Source organism: Lagopus muta, chromosome Z (assembly GCF_023343835.1).
Source record: "Lagopus muta isolate bLagMut1 chromosome Z, bLagMut1 primary, whole genome shotgun sequence".
Taxonomy (NCBI): domain Eukaryota; kingdom Metazoa; phylum Chordata; class Aves; order Galliformes; family Phasianidae; genus Lagopus; species Lagopus muta.
In genome coordinates, this window is record NC_064472.1 from 25,734,787 (window position 1) to 25,748,209 (window position 13,423).

At 37.6% G+C, this 13,423-nt stretch overlaps 1 protein-coding gene across 1 annotated transcript in view; it reads left to right on the forward strand.

The window, feature by feature from the left end:
• Window positions 1-1,911: 1,911 nt before the first annotated feature.
• The window catches only part of ZNF366 (zinc finger protein 366), a 35,524-nt gene continuing 24,012 nt past the window's right edge, over window positions 1,912-13,423 (forward strand). The window contains exon 1 of the mRNA XM_048932112.1: window positions 1,912-2,085. The gene's annotated coding sequence lies outside the window, so the exon portion shown is untranslated. The remainder of the gene's footprint in view (window positions 2,086-13,423) is intronic.

A 13,423-nucleotide genomic window follows, 5' to 3' on the forward strand; every position in this document is an offset into this window, starting at 1 on the left:
GCAGTACCGGCAGGCTCAAAAAGTGTCTTTCAATCAGAATATCAAAGCCACTTTATTAGAGAGTGAAGCAGTGATGTGGTTGTTTGTGACCAGCATCTTAGCTTTGCAGTCCCCAAAACTAAAATGAAACCTGCTGTGTGAAGAAGCAAGGGACATCTGTGACAATGAGGTCATGTACCCTCTGTGGCCTCTGAATATATGCTGAGGAGTATAGGCATTCTGCAATGTACTACCAATAGAGAAAAACAAAATTATGTGTGGTAGCAGTCTTCTGGGTCTCATGAATATTGAATACCTGGCAAAGAAGTGAATAAAACAAACGTTAATAAAACTACTTCAAAATAAAACCTTGTTTTTTCAACTACTAGACTAGACATTAATTTGGTTACTTTCTGTGCCTCCCTACTTTCCCTATGCTTGGTATACACTAGAACTCTGTTCCCAAGGGATTATAGAGTACTTCATTTACAGCACGTTCCCTAAGTGCATTGCATTCTTTTGCTCTTACAATTAACCTCTCGCTACCAGGAAATGCTGGTGATGCTGTAAGGCCAGAGATCACCCGCAGCACCTGTACTGCTCTGTCAGCTGCTGATGTACTCAGTCAAATCTTCCAGTTGCTGAATACTAAAATGAAAGATTCTCCACTCAGACTGCTGCTAGACATCTTCTGGGAATAGCGTCAAGAACTGTGTGAAGGCACACAGGTGCCAAAGTACTTCCTATGTTGGTTTGCAGCTTTTCATTATCAAACAATAAAAGAAGCAATCTTTATTATCTGTATGGGGTAGGGTACCAACTTGTCCTCCTACTAACGATGGATTTACAGCTGTAACTCATTTTGCCTCAGCAGCATTCATCTAGCTGTCAATCCCACAGCAAAATCTGGATCCACATTTCATAGGAAAGAGCAATGCAAAGTGTCTTTTTTTTCCTGCCTGTCACAGAGCACGGCGCTGAGTCACTTGTCCACAAGCAGCACTGCCTTAGGTACCATGTTACAAAGCAAACTGAAAACATAGACCCTGTGGTAGCGTCAAAGTTTTTACATGCAAGAATGTCAGAATGAAAACAGATTATTGGGAAAAAAAGGGAACATGTATTCCCTATAGGTGGACTTCAAATAACAGATAAAGGTGGGGGAAAACACACAAGTGAACAAAATCACTGTGGAGCACAATGGACTAAACTTATCCCAAGTATAACTGCAGCCAGCTGGCCAGTATCTGTTTGTCAGAATTTGCTTAATGGGGAAAGAAAGAAACAAAGCGAAGTACAAAATGTATTCTAAAACACAGCATGTAGTTTTTGCTTGGAGAAATCAGATGGCTTCCACACACTGCAAATCTTTGAGATAAATTATGTGTTACTGCAACCCTAATATAGAGATACGATCCTTATCATTTTTGTGGCCCTTCTTGTCCCCCTTTTTATTCAACAGCGTTTTGTGAATAATCCACTGCTATTTTCCTACAATCACACTGAAGAGGGAGTTTAAGAAATCTATTACCATGGAAATAAGAACTGTGTACTCACGTATGTTCATTCCATATATGACTGTTCCTTGTCTGAAGAAAAAAGTCTGCATTATCTGTACACACTTATGACTGATTGTTCTGTGTGAGATATGGGCGTCTTACTCCTAGACGCTACTTCGGAAATTCATTTGTTTTAATGCAGTTGCACATAGCAAGCTGTAAAGTAGGTTTTATGAAGCCAATAATGCAGATATAATACTTGAGGAATTCCTTTTGGTTCGGTTGTATTTATTTTTCCAAACATTTTGTTTGAGAGAAAACGAGATTGCTATCTGCTGTTTCCTTATTTTTTTGCAGGAAAGCAAAGGGTTGTTGACTTCCTCTCCCCTCCCTTCCTTCCTTCTTTCTGAAGGTACTGTACTCATCTGAAAAAAAGAGAACGAAATAATTGTTCCTGTTCTCTTTCTTAAGTCATTTGAAACACTGTCCCTGCTAGTTTTCTAAGTTTACTGCAACCTCTGCACAGGGGGAGAAAGAGAGGGAGAGAGATTACCAACACGAGAGCAGGTAGAGAGTAGGGCAAGATTCCTTCCAGCTTCAACATCTGGTAAGTTGAGTGAGAATGCTTTTATGGTTAACTTTTTAGAAGTCATATATATATACACATATATATATATACTTTTGCATTAAGAAAAGGCATTTATCAGATACACATTTAACTGATAAGAAGATAATGATCATATACATTGACAAGCAGTATATTTATTCTACAAATGTCTCTAGTCTCTTTTTTAAGATACTGGTGATAACAACGTGCGGTTTAACAAACATGGAAAAGAAAGTGTTTTCCGCTGAAACTGATAATATTCATAACACAATCTGCTGTGCGTTTTGCATATAGTGACTCTACCAGAATCTTGTTACAGGCTTTACTCACTTTATCCTGAATGTTTCAGCAAGCTGCACCGGGCCACTGCTGAAATAACGAGAGAAGCTGTGTTGTATGAAAATTGATGTGTTTCATATATCATCTGCCACTACTGAGGTCTGTGCCAACCTGCCAACCTGTGCTACATGGAGAGATGAGTTGCTAGGTCTTCTTTTTCCTTCAGTTGGTATTGTGTTTCTGATACTATGCATTTATCTCCACTCATCTGTGTATATGAGTAGTCAAGTAAGAGTGACATTTAAGATGTGCTAGGGCAGTTCCAGGTTCTCAGATGAATAAGAAAAAAAAAGAAAGTAAGCTGCTGTTGTACAGCACGTTAACAGTACTGATCACCAGCATAGGATTTACTTGGAAGCTGTCTGTTTATTTGTCACTTGTATTGTAGATATTGATAGATTTTTTTGTTGTTAGTCATAAATGTTGCAGAACCATCAGAGCAGAGCATGAAATCAGTGATTAAATGTAAGAGTATGTTTCAAATAGTAGAAGAGAAAATCTTCCCCCTGCACTTTTATAACAGAAGGATGCAACAATAGAGGGAAAAATTAGGACACGTGTTGATTTCTCCACAGTAGGAGAGCTTGGCCATTTTCAGCCCCACTCTTTATTCAAGCTCTCCAATGTGTAGGGTGCTCTGTAGGGACCCAGGGTCCAGACAGCAGTCCTGAACGGTGGGCAGGCACCATGGGGACTGGTGGGCAGACTGACTAACTCTGTTCCTGTGGACACTTGTATTGCTCTGCCACCTTGACACAGCCCTAGGCTCTCAGCCCTTGCTCAATGAGTGAGCAGAACGGACTTTCCTACCCCTCTGTCTGGCACATGTGTTTCCATAGGAGGGAGTGCTCTGCCCAAATTCAGACTGATTCCTTGGTAAGCTGCAGATTGCCTTCACTTTAAGTGCAGCCTGCTACTGAATGCAGCATCTTTCCAGAAGATCATAGCTCAGCCTTTGGTTGAGTTCCATCCAGTCTGGTACCAGCTTTTAGGTGTACATGACGATATCTGTCCCTTCTCTGCTAATAGCAAGAAAATATCACGTATTGATGTAAAAAACTTGCCACATCTGTCCCTTGGCATACTTGGATTTGCATTTTGTTTGTCTAAATATTTATTCATATTAAGTAGAGGGTTTGATCAGCTGTTTTGACAATTACATGTCAAATATCTGGACAGTCAGTAGAAGAGTCTCCTAAGCATTCAAAGACATTAAAGCTCTGAGTTTGGAAGTCACTGTATTACTCTGTGGTTTTGTTTTCCTCATGCTGTAAAGTGTTAGCCTGGATTGCAATCATCTATAAGTTCTGATGTAATTAGCTCAGAAGTTCAGTTTACCTTGTAGGTAGAGCTGGTTGCAGCATTTAGATACGGATCTTGTTTATGAAGACAAAACTAAACTTTAATGTATTCTTTATTTTGACCATGCATATGATAAATTCTTTCTCTGAAATACTGTGGAAAGAAGAAGATTGTCTGAAATGCATAAAGATCCGTATGTGCTCACACTCATATTAATGCTATTTCTAAACCTATTCCTTAGTAACAAGTGCAACAGGAGATCATATTAATAGGAGCGATAAGTAATTTAATAATGAAGATCAACTATGAGCTCTTAACATTCTTAGATTTCATCTCTGATGTTGCCTTTTCCTTCAAATAATATATTTTCTCCAGGTATTTGGTGCTTACCTGCTTTCCCTTGAGTATACATTATCATTAGGATAACCACAACACTGTCTAGTATAATGGTGATTTGTAACACCATCAGTATCTTTCTCCAAGGCTCAGGAAGAGGTGGTTTTGGGCTGGTGTGATATCCTTTTCCCACCTTGTTGAGATATCTAAAAACATAGAAGGGTATATTCTGAGGGTAGGCTGACTATCCATCTACAACCAGCTTGGCACAAATTAAATGTGTGTGAAACAAGTTTTCAGTTACTTTCCTCAATGTGATTAAAAAGAACAAAATTCATTGAAGCAAAAAAGAATAAGAATAAAAAGAGAGATGTTCATATTTATTTTGTTTTAAAAACTTACTACTGCTACAGCTAGAAGCCATATCTCCCTATATAACCTACATAGTCGCTCAGAACATGTATTTCTGATTGTTTAACATTTTCCTACAGTCTTCTATAAAGCCATTACTTCAATTTGATGTGTTCTCAATTATAATGAAATAAAATGTTGACAAATTTTGCTTGTTCTTCTGAAGAATGAATAAAAACTGCATACACTGACGATGGCAACAACAATATTGGAAACTGTATAGCCTATGGAAATCGCAAGTTAGCAGTTCTGATTTGAAAAGCACAGAAACCGATAGAAGTCTTACAGTAAATGTTAGTTGACCTTTTGTAGTTATGACCAGAATCTTTAATGGGTTTTGGATGCAGAATACTAGCAATGAGTTATATTTTCATTATGTCTCCAATATAGATTTTTTACCAGGAGAGAATGTGAATCGTTGGCTTTTGATAAATCCTATTTGTTTTCTCATTCTTTCAAACAAGGACACATTTCTAATAGATGGATTTAGAGCAGACACTGGTGTACTGAGAAGTACTAAATACATCCTACAGATTCATGCACTGGCATGTCTTTTATCTGATGTTTCTAATAGTGCCAGATAGACATCCATTATTTAGAATGAACAAAGCACAGAGGGATGAGTAATGCAAGACAAGAGGTGGGAGAGTAAGGATTACCCCAGATAGCACTTATTCTGTTTCCAATGTATGATATTATAAAACTGCAATTATAGAGAAAGTTTTCTACCTGAATTTCTACCCCTCTAGTCATGCAGATTTGTCAGCAGAATATTACCCTGAAAAACAAAAGCAGTGAAAGCTGTGTATGGCAATAGGTTTTTTGTATGATGATTATTTAAGAATACAAGTCAGCCAAAGGTGTGTAAGGAAACATGGCCCTTTATAGTTGATCTGAAATTACACACAGTTTCTAAGCACTGGCACACATCCCCATGTAGAAACATGCAACAAAAGAAACTTCTCCTTTGAAGAGACCTTACAAGTATTATGTGGACTGTCATAGATAACTGGCTGGACCAATTTTTTAACACAACAAATGTTTTCAAATATATGAAATATTAAAACACAGTGAACATTTTCCTCTTAAATATAGTAGTTATCCCTATTTTTCCTTACCACCTCCAGAAACCATTGAAAAGCAAGGAATATTAGCATGAGAAAGAATTACACAGACAATATGAAAAGTTTAAAAAGAAATGAACAAGTTTGAGTGTGGGGGGGGAAGGATTGCTCATGGCTATTGAACTGAAAATTCGTATTTTGAAATGGAGACTGTAGCTCTCCACTACTGTAAAAATTCCAGTGGAGTTTTATACATGATATTCAGATATTCATCCAAATAAGGTGACTAAGTAAATAATACTTGTTATTTAAAACACATGTTGAATTCCATGCTGGATATCTTTTTTTCTTTAAATCTGTCCGGCAAATGAGAGTCCTTCTTACCTGGCTTTTAAAATGCTAATGATCCAGTTGAAAATTATTATATAATCTTTGTTTAGGTTCCTACTAAATGTAATAATTCTGTGAGTTGTTTTTCTAAAATAAGTGGTTTTATACTAACGCTATCCCAGTCCTGATAAGCCAAACTTTTCCTTCTGAACTAACAACACCTAGTGTGTTGTAAAGACCTTCAAAGACACTGGAAGAAGTTAAGCTAAGCAGTGAGCTATGAAAAGAAAATATTTTCATGCTCTGAAGATTATGGAAAGAAATTATCTGAACACTCACATTTTTTAACTTTCACTCTTTATTTCCTGCTTTGTATGTTAGAAAGAAACATTATTAACTATCTGAACCAAGGATGAAAAAGCTATTGTTCTTGCTCTCTCTTCACTTTTCTACTATGAAAGAAAGCCAGAACACCAACACATTTTTTCTTACGCTTTGTGGAGGTGTGTAAATTCATGTGTATGAATTTTGGTTTGATTTAAAAGAAAAATCTTATGACAGAAATTATGTTTCCTGAAAATCTACAGTGTTTGTAAAAAGTAAATGTGTAAGCTTCCTACTTCCTAGTTTCTTTCACCTTATAGAAATGTCAGAATGCAGTGAACACTTAGAAAAGAAAATGTCAGTTGAATCTGAGGATTCATTAATTACAACACCTTCAAGGTAAACCAAGACTCATACATGGATAACATCACTTTTCACTAATGAGTTAGAGAAAGGTAGAACTGAATTGAAGCTAAAAGTACAACTGTGAGCAGGGTCATACATTTCCAGTTGTTATTCTTAAACAGTGCTGTACTACAAGTAATGCAAACCTGAGCCAAGAGACGTTAATTATGCAGTCCTCTGTTCGGAGGCCCGGTGAGGAATACAAACCAACAAATTTCTCTGTATGTGCAGAAATTAAAGTGGTGGTGTTCCCAGACTGAAGGATTTAAGAGAAGTCGGTGCAGTGGCTCTAGGATGGGACAGGTGGCTATACTTCTTTTCAGGGAGCAGCTTATGCTTCCCATGCCAGACACAGAGCGCACAGAGCAGCAACCATTGTGTTTACTGGGAGTGACAAGATGATTTCCAGTCTCCTTTTTTACTGGTTTCCCAGCTGTGAAAAACCCATTTATGCTTTAATTTTCAGAGTTGCAGTGTAACTCTAGGCTCTTTTTGCAGTGATGAAAGACTTCTTGTTTTATGAAAGGTTCTGTGTTGTTTATGCTACTATACATCCGGAACAAATGTTTGAGATTCAAAGGTTTTGTATGGTCTTTGAAACTGGAAAGACTTGGTGTTCCTACTAACACTCAATCTGCTAGATTTAAACCAAATTTAAATTGACCCACTACAAAGATATCAGGAAAGAGTACACTGTGAAATATAATTGCTATTTCATGTTTTGTCCTCTCTCTTGAGTTGGTTTCTAAACCAAGTATCCGCGTGTGTTACAGCTCCATAGAAAATTTATTTGAAAACACTCTTTGACACAGAGTCTTTCTCTATTTGTCCGCTTTCTCTTACGGATACCTAAAAATAGTGTAATAAAAACAGCACCAGAAGGTGAAGAAAAAAGGATGTTTCAAGAGCATCCATTAGCTTTCTCCATCAGGGAAAAGCAGAGCTTGTTGAAACCATCTGGGAGGCTCTAGCCCAGTGTAGATTGATTTGCTAGTGTAGATTTCTGGAGCTTTTAATGACATCTAGTATTAGTCTGAAACTATTACTTTGTAACAGGAATTACACAAAACTATATTGGTCCTCCTGGAAGAGCAAGTTGATCAAAATGTGCTCCTAAGGTTTACCAGTATGGCTGTTACATAAACACTTCTAGGTGACACTTCATTCACAATATGTAATCAGCAAGATTCCCACAACTATTACATGCCTGTAGTTAGCACATTAATATGCTGTAGAACAGTCAAAAGTATCAGAGAGTTGTGTTGACTAGCTCCTCCTCCAAACCTCCTCTATGCCAAAAAGAAATCAAAACAATAATCAAATACTTTTGATCTCATTAATTATTATTATCTGTTTTTTCCTTATCCCACATATTGGGAAATCTTTCTAACTCTATCCACAGGTAAAGCCTTGAGTAGAAGATGCTTGACTCTGTAGGCAAGTGATCAGGACTCAGAATTTTCTCTAACGACTTCAGAGATTTTCACTAGGTTGTTCACTACCAGACTCAGAAAAAAATGCATGTGCAGGCACATGGTTCACACAGATGTTTACCCTTAGGTACTCTTCCCCAGGTCATTGCATACTGTTTATAGAAATGGATTAACTTGCCGTTCCTATCGCAACACAACAGTAATTCCTATCTAATCTTCTAGGTTTTTGTATATGGCACTTGGCATATCTTCCAGTTAATGAGGTCCAAATAGAATAATTTTTTTTCCAGTTTATATCCGGGATTTGCTTGAGAGATTCACAGTGGTTGCATGGACTTTTGGTTTCCTTTTTCTACTGAAGAGACTCAGAATTGAGTTAATTGTCAATACAAGTGTTTGCTGTCTCTAGTGGTGAAGGATTAGTATTAAAGTGGTTTTAGAAATGTTGGAAATTTCACATTTCAAACTTCAGTGTTCATTTCAAATTTCAACATTGACTTTCTTCTTTTCTTCTTTCTCCCTTTTATTTTTGTTGTTGTTGTTGTTTGTTTGTTTGTTTGGCAAAAAGTAATTTCTTATTTGTTTGTAACTTTAGACTCTTCCAGTATCTGCTGATGACATTTGGATAAGTCTGAGCTGCCATTCCCACTCTGTATGCTAGTTTGTTGAATTCAGTAAAACTGGCATTTAAAATCTGTTTCAATATAACAGTTAACCTTAAGAACTCCTCCCTGTTAGTTGATTTACACAGAGGTTTTTCTCCAAGTGATTAAAATCACAGAAGCTATCTGAAATTTGTTTTAAATTTCAGATTTCTTTAGTTGTTGAAACAAATTAGTTATTTTTAATATGTTCTAGAAGTTAATAAAATAGTTAAGTGCTATATGCAGGACACATTTTGAGAATCAGAGTGAGAAAACATTTACTTCTTGCTGTTCAGTCAGTGCAAAGATTAAAGGCGAAGGGCAAAGCCAGAGGGGATTACCATAAATTACTTCCTTGAAGACACTTCATGTAATAGTCAAAAACACTGTTCAGTAATGGAACTGAAAAACTAAGCACATTGTTCTTCAAATAACATGAAATAAATTGATTCTAAAAAATTAGTCCTCGCTTGCAATTAGGAGATATATGTGAAGGTGATCTTTCTCTGGAAAAGAAATACATATTTTAGTTCTGCATGGTTTGAATGCTTTAATACAGATTTTATGCCCTGGCGGTCTGGAAAGCAGTACTTCCTAGGCACAGCACAAACACATTAGAAGTAGTTTCCTCCCAGTGCTCCAGTACTTTGCCTTAAGAGTAATTTTCAACTCTGTCTTGTTGCTCATGATTTTTAGGTTTTTTTATTATTTGGATATCCTATGACTTGGATAAACACAATAGTGTCCTAGGAATTAAATAGATATCTCAAATTCTTTTGCTCTATTATTTCCTTTTGCACTTCTCCTCAGATAGTAATTGTTAAGTCAATATGAAGTCAGCTTAATTGCGAGTAGTACAGTTTAATAGGATTAATCAGTTTCCTCAGCAAAGTAGCCTTTCCAGAAAGTCTGTTCAAACTTCAGCTGAAACCACATCTATTTGTATATCCTAAATGACTAGGGAAGCATCACCTGGAAATTACTTTTAAGGAATTGTACAGTGTTCAGTAGCAGATATATTTTTTTCTAAATGTGTCAAAATCCTCTTCTTTCAGTTCTTCCAGCACAGTGCATGCCTAACTATAACACACAGTGCTTGCCATTTTAGCAACCATCAGTTTTACTGTGAATTTTGAATGGAATGAAGCAAATTGAAAGAAAAATAAACATTAAAAGCAAGCTCTTGGTCCTGTTGATGAATAATAATATTCTCCGCTATTATCAGAAACTAGACTTTCATTAAAATGTAATCTGTTTTGGAAACTTTATTTGAAAACTCTACTATATTGTACTCTTCTCTGCTTTTCTCCAAGCAGATGAACACGTGTCACCAGCATTTAATTTTATTTTTATTTCTTAAGGTATCTGTTTATTCACAGAAGATTTAGGAGGTATTGTTTCTTTCTCATACAGTAGCTGCTAATGGTATGGGAGCATTGCAGTGGGCTGGCTTGAGGAACCGAGGCTGAAGGTGCCCCTCAGCTACCTTTGAAGTTAACAAAGTCTTTGGAGGAGACTAAGGAGACTAGACCATCTCTCTGGCCTCCATGGAGGTGATAACGATACTGGGACTGCAGTAGGAAGGAAAGCTCAAACTATTTCCTTTTAAAAGGTCACGAATGCCAGTGAAAGATTTATTTTCAAAACAATACCCCAAGCAGAACAGCATGAAGGTTATGGAAGGGCATGTTTTTTAATCATTTTAATTCTGAGTGTTCTGCATAAATCCTTTTTATTTTTATTTATTTTTTCTTGAAATTGTACTGCAGTAAAGCTCAGAAGCCCTTTCTTTTGAACTTCACTCTGTAGAATTTAAATACTCTGTTTTGTACGTGAAAAGATTCTGACCACACTGTCTTGTAATACCTGACTGGTGAGAAAAACAAACAAACAAACACTAAAACTGCATTAGTTTAATCTAATAACTTTCTAGAGGAAAAAAAGAAGTCGTGCATATTATTCCTGTGATGCCAAAAATGCACAATTCTAATTTGCAATGACAGATAGGCAAGGAGGCAGGAAATTGGATGTAGTGATAGGACCTCTATGAAGAGCTGTCAAAGTGGCTTCTCATACTTTACAAGGGCAGCAGCAGATCCATGTTTCCAATTACCGAAATGAGAGCTGTTTATGCAGTTAAGAAAAGGAAGAGATGTATCTTACTGACACTGCTTTATAATAGTCAAATCCCAGATCCTGTTCTCAGATACCAGTTTTTCCATAATGATTTCACAGTGATGTGGATGAGACCACGGACAAAACAGAGATTGTTACACAGGATGAACTACATTATTTAATTTGGTGGTTAAACTAGGTGGGCAACTTGTAGTGGCTTCTAGTAATTACTGAGGGTAGGATCGAATTCCCAAGCAGCAGGCTGGTACCAGCTAAGCTTTACACATGTGAACTTCTGCCTTTATGTACTCCTGGTGCCACCACACTGCCCAACCTGATTTCATCAGCCTCGAAGCCTGCACAGGATGTAGAAATTCAGTATACCCATGCCCAAAAGCTCCTAGGGATCCAGTCCTGCAAAAATATTTATATGGAACTGAATGATATCAAGTCAGTGCAAAATATAACAGCCATAAAGTCAGATACTTTGATTCACTTCCCTCCACCCCTTTGGGAGGTTCCCATTCCTAGCCTCTTAGAGGAATACCCTAACCAGACTCCTGGGCTGTGAGGCTAACTGCTCTATGTCACAGGACTATTACACAGCCAAAAACAGCACTGCTGAGTGCTGGGGTGCAGAGATAGTTAGGGGCTGTAGACTCTATCCTCTCTAAAAATAGATTTGGGCCCTCCTACAGGTGTCACTTGTGCAGTTTTATTGAGAAGGTGCAAGTTCGAGGCATCTCACTCTCCTGAGTGGTACAGACAGGCTCCTTTCAGTTATTCTTCCCTGTAGGCCTTTCTCTGCAGTGCTGAAGGGTTTAGAATGGTTGAATGCAATTTGCCGAAGTGTTTTTCTAGCCTGGAATTTCCTCAATATAAAGATAGACCTGTCCTCTGGTCCTGTCCCATGCTCTCAGCACTCAAACCTGTTTCATTTTTTCTTTTCAAAACAGACAAAAGTAGTCTGGAGTTCCTAGGATAGTTTCTTTTTGACAAAAACACAAGTGTATTCAAAAATGGTTGAGTGTCACATACTGGTTGGAGTGCTTGAGGCAATAGTTTACTTCTGTGCATCCTCCCAGATTCATAAATCATTCAGAGTATGAATATTTCCATATTCTGATGGGAAAAAAAAAGAGGGCATTATACATTAAAAAAAATGCCAACCAATAAAACTGTGTAGTTCAAAAGTTATCAGCAAAATGATTCAGCGGTGTCAAAAGGTCTGTTTCTCAAGAGAAACTGAAGCAGGACAGAATCTGTTATTTGAGAAGAGGCAGGGAGATAGAAAATCGGGCATGAAAGGAATGACTTACAATATCTCTGGGTTTCAGAGTTTTTTAAGGATAAGCAGTAAAAACCACTTCAGAGAGATACAGATTAGAAGAGAATAAGCAGACATCTCTCCTCCCTTTCCTCCCTCATGCTGCAGCTCTCACTGCCCTGACACTGCTCTGACTCTCTGGAAGCATAAGCCATTTAAAGATACCCCACTTCCCCAGGACATAGCTCCTTATCTCTGCATGCTCCTCAGCCTGTAATAAAAAGGTTGGCTTATATCACACCATGTTTTCATATTTCCTAACTTTTACTGAAACCTATCCTTCATGAAAGAAGAAAAACCATCAGAAGTCGCCAACCTTAGATTGGGAAACCTTTCAGCCACAGACAGCTGGTGGCCCACAGACCATGAAGGGAAGTTTTCACTATGTCCTTTCCTGATTTATTCTTCACAAGACTTTAGTTTAGTCACCTAATAGCTAGAGCTAACACAGCTGCTTTTGTATCCTTTTGCACCTCACCAGCATCTCATTTTCAGATTACACTGATCTGTGGAGGGAAAATGAAAGGCAAGAAGTTGGACCAGAGCAGAGGTGGACAGTGCTGTGCTGCAGATAGTAAAGGTGGAGATCTGTCAGCATATCTCTTTTCCCCCCTGTTCACTCCAAAGCCTCGAATGCACTGTTGGTAGCAGAGAATCAAGGAGATGGAGGTATTCAGCTGAGGACATATGACCTTTTTCCCCTTAAGCAGGTGTAGGACAGAGAATTTTCTTTAGCTTGCGATCTTCCACCATGCATACTTGTGGTTTTGGGCGATTTTATTAACAGATAATGTTTGAAAGCCCATGAACTTAACATACACTTCATTATCCAAATTATCTACACGTTGCTAATCATTTTTGGCAGATAGAATAGAGAAGCAGAGAGGGTGTGAACACAGATGGAATAGAGAAGTGATGAAGGAAGGAAATGTAGAGAAGAACTAAGAAGACTCACAAAGCAGAAGAAAAAAGAGAAAGAAGGATGAGGAAAAGAGAAACAAAAGCTAAAACAGCAGCAAGAACAGATTGTATTCAGAAGTCCCTTTACATAGTATATATATGAAAAGACTAGGGATGGATGGGCCATGAGGATGAGGTATTGCTAGGGTCGTTATCAATAAAGCTGTACTACAGATTTCAGTGGTTAATGCAACCTCCACCCAACTGTCTTATTAGGGAACAGAAAACCAATGAGAATGGCACCCAATTTTGGCTAAAATAAGGACAAAGCATACTTAAAAACAATGACAGGGAAAACAAAACATTCTGATAAATGGAGAACAGACCACTCATATTGGAGGAAAGGAA